This window comes from Clavelina lepadiformis, chromosome 4 (assembly GCF_947623445.1).
Source record: "Clavelina lepadiformis chromosome 4, kaClaLepa1.1, whole genome shotgun sequence".
Classification (NCBI taxonomy): Eukaryota; Metazoa; Chordata; class Ascidiacea; order Aplousobranchia; family Clavelinidae; genus Clavelina; species Clavelina lepadiformis.
The window spans coordinates 2,344,491-2,354,513 of NC_135243.1; the positions used below are offsets into that span (position 1 = coordinate 2,344,491).

Genomic DNA, 10,023 nt, shown 5'->3' on the forward strand with positions numbered 1-10,023 from the left:
AGGTTGATGCTAAATTCCAATGCTAAGTTAAGCTAAAATATGATATATATATGGTATAATGTAGGTTGATGCTAAATTGCAACGCTAATTTAGTTAGATAATAAAGTTCCAGAGAAATCACGTTTCCGTCAAAGTTCCTGACTATCCTGCTGAATTAAGTTCCAGTGCAGTGTCGCTTCCTCCGAAGTTCTGGAGCAGCCTCCTTGGCACCTAAGTTGAGTTTCGGGGCAGTCTTGTTTCTGCCGAATTTCCTGAGCAGTCTTGTTCCCGGCAAAGTCCTGGAAACAGCATCGTATACGCCGGAGTTCTAAGAGCAGGCTTGTTGCCGCCGAGTTAAGTTCCACAGCAGACTTTTTACCGTTGGAGTTCCCGTAGAACCATCGTTAGTGCCAGAGTTGCGTTCCAGAGCAACCCCGTTGCCGCCTAATTTCCTTAGCAACCTGATTTCACCTTGAGTTAAATTCCGGAGAAGTCTCGCTTCCACCGAAGTAGCCTTCTATCTCTCAGGACTGAATCCCAGAGCAGTTATTTGTCTGCCAGAATCCCTAGAGTAGCGTGGTTGCCGTCGGAAGTCTTTGAGCAGCTACGTTAACGTCAGTGTTTCTAGAGCAATGTTGTTTCCAGCCGAAAATCTTGGAGCAGCTTTATTGCCGCCTAAGTCATGTTCCGGTGAAGCCTTTTCCGCCAAATTAACGTTTGTGGACAAACTACAGTTAAAGGCTCAGCGAATGCTGCGCTGTAAATATGACGTATGTTATTGCCGCGTCCTTCAATATTGGTATTGCACTGACTTAGTTGAGTTGTAACAAGGCTGCAAGTAGCCACAAATAAAACCGTTCTCTTTTGTCGCTGTTTAGTTTGGTATTGATCAATTTAATCAATTCCTGATTCATAAAAACCTGTTTTATATTAACATCTCTATAAGTCGACAGAGTGGAGGAGGCTACGTACAGGGAGGGGGCTACGAAGTACGGGTGATAAACTAAGGAGGAGAAATTGCCAACAGAGTTGAGTTCAGGAGCAGTCTCGTTTCCGCCGAAAATCCAGGAGCACCCTGGAAACCCTGAAAACAGAAATACGCTCGTTGCCGCCGGATTTCCGGAGCGAGCTCTTTGCCGTCGCAGTCCCCGAGCCGCCCCTTTGTGCTTCGTTGCTAACATAGTTCCAGAGCCGCCTCGTTGCTGCCGAGAGCCCTAGGTGAGAAAAGCTATGAGCGCCGAGCTTGTTTGCTTACGTCGATATATGGCGGGTTATCTCCTGGATACTTTATTGCGTCCTGGCACCGTATCACGCTGAGCAAACAACGCTTGCTGATAACTCGGCGATATAACTTACACTTTTTATTGATTTCGTGCTCAGTATAAAATAGAATATTAACTTCACGTTTACAGTTAATACGACATCTTATTTTGCAATCAATGCTTTTAAAATTTCGTTTACTTTGAGTGAATCGAACGTCTACCCTGCATTTCAATTACCGCTAGATGGGGAGATGGAGCAATGACTAAAACTGTCTGTCCTTTCAAACCGTGAGTTTTGTGACTATTTTTTTATTTTGCGTTAGTTATCGTGCGTTTGTTGCTGTTCCTGGATGCCATCGGTCATGATTCGAGACAAGAATTCGAAGACAAGAGTATTAATGAGCTTTGATTCAACACGCATTCTAGGCTACCAACAGCGTTAAGCTACCACGAGCTGCAATTAGATTTAGTCCAACCTGTCCAATTGTCCCATCAAAGTGCGCGAGATTTTGTTTAGATGCTAAAAGCGCTCGGCGATTAATTGCATATACGTTGAAAACAAGAGATGCCTGAGTCTTATTGCTTAAACGCCGCTAATATCCGCTGGTGTTTGAGCAAACACAAACGTGACACATTCCAGAGATTTGCGCTGTGCTATGTATCCAAGAGTTTACCTTCCAACGCCACTGTGTACTTTACTTTGATCGCATAATCGCCACAAGTGGGTCTCCCGTGACACTGATGATCCTGCCAACGATGCAAGTAATATTGTCATCATGCCGAGCTTTTGCCAACCATGCAAGCTCTTATTTTCTACCCACAATGCAATACCGCAGGCAAGCTGCTACACGACCAAGGACTGCATCACAAGGCATCTGAATCGATTATTTTTAGTTCATAGATTTATGGCGATTGTGTTAACTCGAAAGGTTACTAGATCAATGGATCGATGCCGAAAGCATCTCGTCAGTAAACACAGGACAGAGACGGCAATAGTCTGGCCGAAGTCACTGACACACGCGCAACTGCGTTCGCTACCAGAGGTCCCAACTGATGACAGTGCTGAGTGCTTTGACAAGTTATTGCGTCTACATACACAGAGCTTCAGGGAGCGCACAGACAACACATACATGGTAACATCAGATTTATTGCTCGTTGAATTAAAACCTTCCCAGTTTATGCGGTGATATTTGTGCGTCATTGGTGAGAAAACCTCACGCCTACAGCTGAAGGAATGGTTAAAGCTCAATTTATTAAAAAGTTGACGTCGCACTTTTCAACTCGTCAGTTAGGAACCTTTGCGAACACGGTGGCAGGCCGATGTCATTTTGATTGGTTGATTGATTGGTCGATGACATTTTGGCGATCGTTTCAACATTTCACGAAGCATATGCTCGAACATATCACATTGACAATGAACCACGCGCGACATCGCCAGCGCATTCAGAAGATAATTTCGTCACCAGCCGCACTGGTTTCATTGATTCTATTCACAGTAATTCGTATTATGGATACCAAGCAGCAAAGTGTCATAATAGCTCCAACAATTACCAAGCTAAAGTAATAATTACAGAGAGCCAAGTAATCAAAATTGGTCGGAAAATGAATGACTCGCACATTGGCCGAGGCCGAGACCGAGGAAACGATAACTCGCAGCGGACATCAGTGTAACAGAAGACCGGGGAAGAGTAGCCGCTCAACCCGAGCATCAGGCGACGAGAATGAATGTTACTATAACCGCCGCTTCGGTGCAAACGCGCGCAAATGTGACAGATACTGGTCCACTTTGTAGAAGCAGGGAAACTAACAGGGTTGTTATCGAAAGCATCACGTGACATCCACAAACTGACTCGTGATAACTCTCTGTTGACTTTTTACGATGCCACGTCATCATATTCGCTCTGTGATTGACAGCGGTGGTGCTGTTAGCATAGTTAAGGTAGACCATACAACGCCGAAGCGCAAGCCGTCAGCTCTCAGGTTGCCGCAAACGAGACATAAATTTCTATTTTTTCTTAAACAGTATTTAGATGTCCATCTTGGCTTCCCAATTTAACTTTGTTGCAGTGGATTGTCAGACGACGATTTTAGGCATATGATGTCCTGACTTATTTTCAATTAGTCCTTTAACCAACACAGCGAAACCTGTGCTATAGGGTCCAACACACGGCAATTTACGCGAAGGGGACGCAAGTCCCAATTTCACACATTTCTTGGTTCGAACTGAACCGCCCGGATAAATATCAAAAGATGTTAACTGAGTTTCCGGCATTGACAACTTGTCTGCAGAAGATCCCCGATGACGTAACACACTGCACAGTGCATCGTATTATGTATTCAGGCGAGCTGTTTACGTGTAACCTAAAGTCAATATCACCAGAAAGACGAAAATTAATTGACCAGGAAGTAAAAAAACTGCTTGACGATGATACCGCTGGACACGATATCGTACGTGATATGATACGATATGGCATATATGATACGATATGACATATATGATACGACATGATATCGTTAATGAAAAACAGAACTTATTGTTTTTGGAATGATATTCTTGTTCTTTAAACAAATGTATTCTCAAGCTTAGTTCATAATTGCCAGTCTATGCATGCGCCTATAATTGGAATGGCAAGAAATTGTTTTCCACTCTTGATATAACAAAAGAGTTCATTACAATGTGATAGCATAGAACCTAGAGACAGAATCAAAACTGCCTTTTCTATACAAACGGCAAATCATCTATGCTTGTGCAAATATTTGCTTTGGCCCGGAAAATAGTCCACGAACGTTTAATTTGCTGATGAGTAAATCGCTTAAACTATTCGAGTCATTTTGAACGTTTTACTTAGACGACAGTCGGCACGAATGCGAACTAAAGTAGGCAAAGTCAAAATTAACCTTCCTTGGATATTTGATAAATGGTGTCGGTGTCAAATCATCAGATCTATAACATGGGTTTAAAACGTCACTTTGACGCTTTTACGTTTCAACGCAAAGGCAGAATGGACTACTCACGTCGTAAAAATTTTTGTGTTCGGTAAAAACAAAACGCAGCACTTCTAAAATTCCCAATCGACGTCAACCATTTTGCACGTTTTAGGAGGGCACCAAGTTTACACCGAGTCGAGCCGAGCTTGTTTGCTTACGTTGATATATGGCGGGTTATTTCCTGGATACTTTATTGCGTCCTGGCACCGCATTATGCTGAGCAAACAACGCTTGCTGATAACTCGGCAATATAACTTACACTTTTCATTGCTTTTGTGCTCAGTAAAAAATAGAATATAATTTTAATTACTTCAGTTAATACGCCATCCTATTTTGCAATCAATGCATTTAAAATCTCATTTATCTATGTTTCATATCTGACCACACTAGACCTGGGTAGGTCTCAAACACATAGCTCATATGCAGTGAATATAACGTCATATACATTTATTAGAAGATAGACGTCCCGAATTACTTTGAGTTTTTGTCACTTTTCTATTTACAAGCCCAGCTGGAAAAATACTTGGAAGTCTCTAATGCTGTTTTTCTTAATTTAATAAGGTAAGTAAGTTATATTTACTTTGTGTGTTACATCATAATCATCAAACAACAAAAGAAACAACGAAACAATCAAAAGAGTTTAAATAAAAGCAATGAAATATGAGATATTGAGATGTCGTAAAGCACGAGCTAGGTGACTTTAACATCGACACTGCATGGTGCAACGACTGAAAAGAAGTGTCCCGCACCCCCCCCCCCTCAGTTCAGTGTGGGACCCTCCACCCTCCTGCTGGCGCAGACCTTCCTCGAATAAGTCTGGACAACCCTGAACCGCCTCAGAACAGGAGTAGGTCGTTTTGGCGAATGCATGCACCGCTGGGGCCTCAAAATATCACCATCATGCAATTTCGGTGCAGAATCACAAACAGCAGAACACATCTTCGACTGTCGTGTCCTACACCCACCCATAAGCCAAGAGGACCTGAAGACCCCTGACGAAGAAGGGAAGAAATGGCTGCAATTGGTAGCTGAATATCCTTGAGCCGACCTTATACGAAAGAAGAAGCTAAATGACAGTTTTTTCGTTAAAAGCCTTTTTATGCAAAATTTGTAAAACTCATGTTCTATAGCGGGTATAATCTTAGACAAGTGAGCAACTCTTTTGTTGACTGAGACAGACAATAGCGATTATGACATATAACCTGCAGTGGTACGTTTCCCGCCAATTTGTGATTATGAATTCGGCGATCATGCTCGGGGAATTCCCAAATTGAAATAAGGACAACGCAGAACGTCACATTCTCAATAGCTGCATAATTGCTCTTTAACTGTCGCTGATACCAAGTTCTCTCCAGCCACGCAAGCTCTTATTTCTTAACCACAACGTAATACAGCAGGCAAGCTACTACACATGGTATCGGAATTGATTATTTTTAGCTCATAGATTTACGGCGATTACGGCGATTGTAATTATTACGCTATTTCCAGGTGCTAACAACATGATATAGCTAAGTAACAACTAACAATATTTACCTGTTCTTTAAGATGAAAACGTTGAAAATACAAATGATATTAAGATAAATCTGCTATTACTGCTAGTATTAATCATACACCTAATTTGAAACCTGCAAAATAAAAGAAATGGAATTATCATAACGTTTATTTTTCGCCACTGACATATCATATTAGCAACAGTTTTGAAACGTCAACTCTCAGCAAATACCCGAGCACTTTTCTTGGCGGTAGGAGGAGCAGTCTTTGCAGCTTCAGCAATTTTGTCGACAATTCGGTAGTTTTGTTAAAAATCAGCCATCAGCTTAACTTTAAAATAATAAGACGATATAGAATTGCCGACCTCATATCGTGAATAGGCACATGGTGAGCTATAATCACTTCACTGTAAATAAACGATGAAGAAACAACCAGTCATTCACATTCTATCACGACACAACATTAATTGTACTTCAGCCAAGTGGAGTCACCTCAACCCACGGAACCACAAACCAGCTTCTGTAGAACTATTGGTTCGTTTTAATCGTAATTTTACTGCCTCACATTTAGAAACATGCAAATGTAGTCGAAGAAGCTGAGCCACAGCTCTTTTTTGGCTGTTGGCGCTAGTCTAGACCGGTAACGGTAATAACTGTGGTGACTGACGGTATCTGCGTTACGTCATCCTCTGGATTCGCTCCTGAAAGTGTAGGATGGACACTGAGAAGTGAAGACGCTCAACGGGCATCGTATATGGCCGCAGAAGAGATAGATAGACATAGAGATGGCCTCGTCATGACTTCGAGATGATCAGACTCCAACAAAAGTTCCGTGCTTTTTTCGACTGAATGAAAATGAACACAAACACACGCGTTTATATAAGAAACCTCAACCAGCACTGCAAATAAATCGACGCTGCCAGCACAATGAGAAACATCGATCAAAGTTGTATTGAAATAAACCGAACTGGACAAAATAAACTGAATGAAAATCTACATAGACACATACATAAGAAGCCTATATACTACCCGAGGTAATTAGCGGAAAGTATAAAAATGTGTGGGATGCGGAGATTTTAAAGGGAAGTGAAAATTGGCATTAACCGCCACAGAGCCGTAACAAACTAAAATGCTTTATTCGTAAATGCAATATTATTTCTAACATTTCTATTCTGCAAATAAATGCTTCCCGCCACACATCGCTTATCTACGAAGCGTATTCCATTCAATACGTTTTAGCTATAGTTTACCATTACTATTGCACTTAATTCAGACCCAGGCCACCAGGTGTACATTGTCTTACAATGTGGTATAATATCGACTGACGCATCTGTCAGAAAGAGCAAATATCTGTCTTTCTATTTTTGAAAAACATTCTACACCACTTCGTATCATTTAAAATCCTTTCCTCGGCTTCAATTCTACGCGTCATGAGTGACAAGAAGCGAGTTTGCTCACATTTATAGGTCGCCCAATATCTCATAAAGTTTATGCAACTTCCTGGAAAAGTACAAAGTCAGGAAAAAATCTTTCAACTTACGTTGCTAAATAATGGAAGGCGAGGAATTTTATTAATGGTTAGCTCGATGTAGACGACGATTGTGGAACTGGGTCGTAAAATAACTCGGGCGTTCACCTTTGTGACGTGTGCGTCGTAAACAAAGCTGTTAAAAGGATAATCCGTAGCTTTAGTAAGACTCAATGCCATAAAACTATTTACTTGTGTCTTCATCAATACTAACATGAGTTACATTACTGTAATGAACTCCATGCATGGGCATAAGCAAGTTAATTATCCTTGTTCAGTTGCTTTGTCACGGGGTGCGCTTTGATTCAAGCAACGCCAGAGCAGACTTTTATCACAGTAATATTATAACATTATTCTACCTACCACTACAGTAGTACTTCTACGTACTATAAGAGTACTTCGATTCTATTAGAATAATTCACCAACTTCCATAGATTATAAAATGTAGAAATGATCAGTGACTTTATAAACGGTGCTGAGCAGTTGTGGCAACTTTAGTCCATTGCATTGAAGCAAGTTGCAGATCGCACTTCAGCTACAAACAACGCATTGTAGTTTATTTACATCGCAGCAGTCATTAATTTAATTGATGAAGGATTTGTTCCGGTGCATTGAAATGTTTGTCTCGCATAAGTGGCGTTAGACCTAAAACGTCATGTCGCTGGCAACTTGAGATCAGACAGTGGCGACAAACAAAGAGTAAAAAATAACCGACGGGTAAACGTCACTTCCGATATAACTGCGCATCTTGCTTTAACATTCCTTGTTGCTCTTCAATCGAGTAACAACCAAGCTAAAGAGTATTTTATCTCTACTAAAATTTTGCCTAAAGTGGAAAAGTTTTAGTCGCCAACGAGTGGTCATTCCAAGTCCGTGAAGGGTCGTCTAACAATTGGCCGTTTAGTCATCACTATATACCCTGACCCTTGCAAATTGGCATATTTGTCATTTCAATGCACATACACAGATTCAACTCTAAGCATTATGCATGATTTAGCTTATTTCATTTTGCGGCGTGCATTGGAAAACACGTATTTGCTTATACAATATACTGTTGAAAAGACCATGGAAAATGAACCGATATAAACTCATGTATAAATATATACACAGAAAATACATTTATATGACCGGCAAAGTTGTTTTTACGCCAATATTACACGATATGAAATCTTTATGTTAAAGTGTTAAACGATTTTCTTGAACTTCAAAAAATGATTGAGTTACTTTATAGACAACGTATGCGAGCAAGTTGTAACAAAATCATAAACCAAAGCCGCATTATATTCAGGTGGAATATTGCAGCTAAGATGGAGGTTAATTTTACCAAGTCTCATTTTGTTATTTATGACCAACCAGTTAGTGGTGACAAGAAGCGTGTTTGCTCATATTTATATGTCGCCCGATATCTCATAAAATTTATGCAACTTCCTGGAAAAGCACAAAGTTAGGAAAAAATCTTCTAATCAAATTTTATTTTTCTTAATTCTCGATGACGCATTACTTGGAGTGATCCAGCACCAATGGTGTGGGGTTGAATGATAATGTCACCTTTCGTAACCAACCAAGCGCATTTACATTACATACCACTTATACATACGATTTAGTTTGGTCTCAGATGTCAAAACCGCATTCATGGAGTGACCGCGCTTGTTTCTACGTCTGTAACTTTGTTGTTGGTGACATGTCCTGGTATTGGACAGGTCTGGACTGGTCTTGTTTGTTGAAAGTGGATTCTTGTCAAGCCGCTTCATACGAGCAGGAAATCGCGTTGCTCAAAATTAAACAAAAATTTAGCAGCCCAGGCTCAAAAGGTGGTCAGCTTTACGAAGCCAAACAAGCTTCTCCGCGTGAGTAAACAAACGTAAATTTAAAGAGGTAAAGTTTTTTATGACACTGAAGAATATCAGAGATTTACTGCTTCGTTTTATCGCCCGTGTCAGCGTAATTGTGTTAGTTTGCTTGATTTTTGTTAAACTGACAAAACATTGTAGGAATAGCGAGTCGTGACGTAGGAACAGCAGCTAAATTAAATATGAAACCTTCTGGTGTTGGAACGTACTTTTGCCTTTTGCACTACACCGGCGCTCTTTTAGATTGCGTTCAATTTATTTTACAGATGCTTTCCCGAAAAGACAAATATTATCAAGATAAACTTGCTGCCAAAAACAAAAAATGCAACAAATCGTGGTCAAAGTGGTTTCAATCAATCAATTCATGTTTAAATATTCAAAACAATCTTTTACCAGGAACGATGGTTCCATCCAGAAGGAGCTTGATATCGCTGGAGTCAACTCGCACTGAGGTCCAGCTCCAATCAGCTCCAGCTCTTCACACTGATCTCATCAAATGACCGACACATTACTCGAAAGCAAATACCTCGCCCATGTCTGTTACTAAAGGTGGTTGGATTACTTTTACGCTATGTTGCGTAACACAATGCTTTGTTACGTTGCGCATAAACCTACGCATGGATGCTTCAAGTGATTTTATTAACCTTCATTAAAAATCGCATTTAAAGTCGAACATACAGCACTTCACACTGATCTCATCAAATGACCGACACATTACTCGAAACCTAAATACCTCGCCCCATGTCTGTTACTAAAGGTGGTTGGATTACTTTTACGCTATGTTGCGTAACACAATGCTTTGTTACGTTGCGCATAAACCTACGCATGGATGCTTCAAGTGATTTTATTAACCTTCATTAAAAATCGCATTTAAAGTCGAACATACAGCACTTCACACTGATCTCATCAAATGACCGACACATTAC

General features: G+C 40.6%; 1 long non-coding RNA gene across 1 annotated transcript in view; it reads left to right on the top strand.

Moving 5' to 3' along the window:
- The window catches only part of LOC143453429 (uncharacterized), a 195,784-nt gene that overhangs the window by 85,757 nt on the left and 100,004 nt on the right, over positions 1–10,023 (top strand). The window lies entirely within an intron of this gene.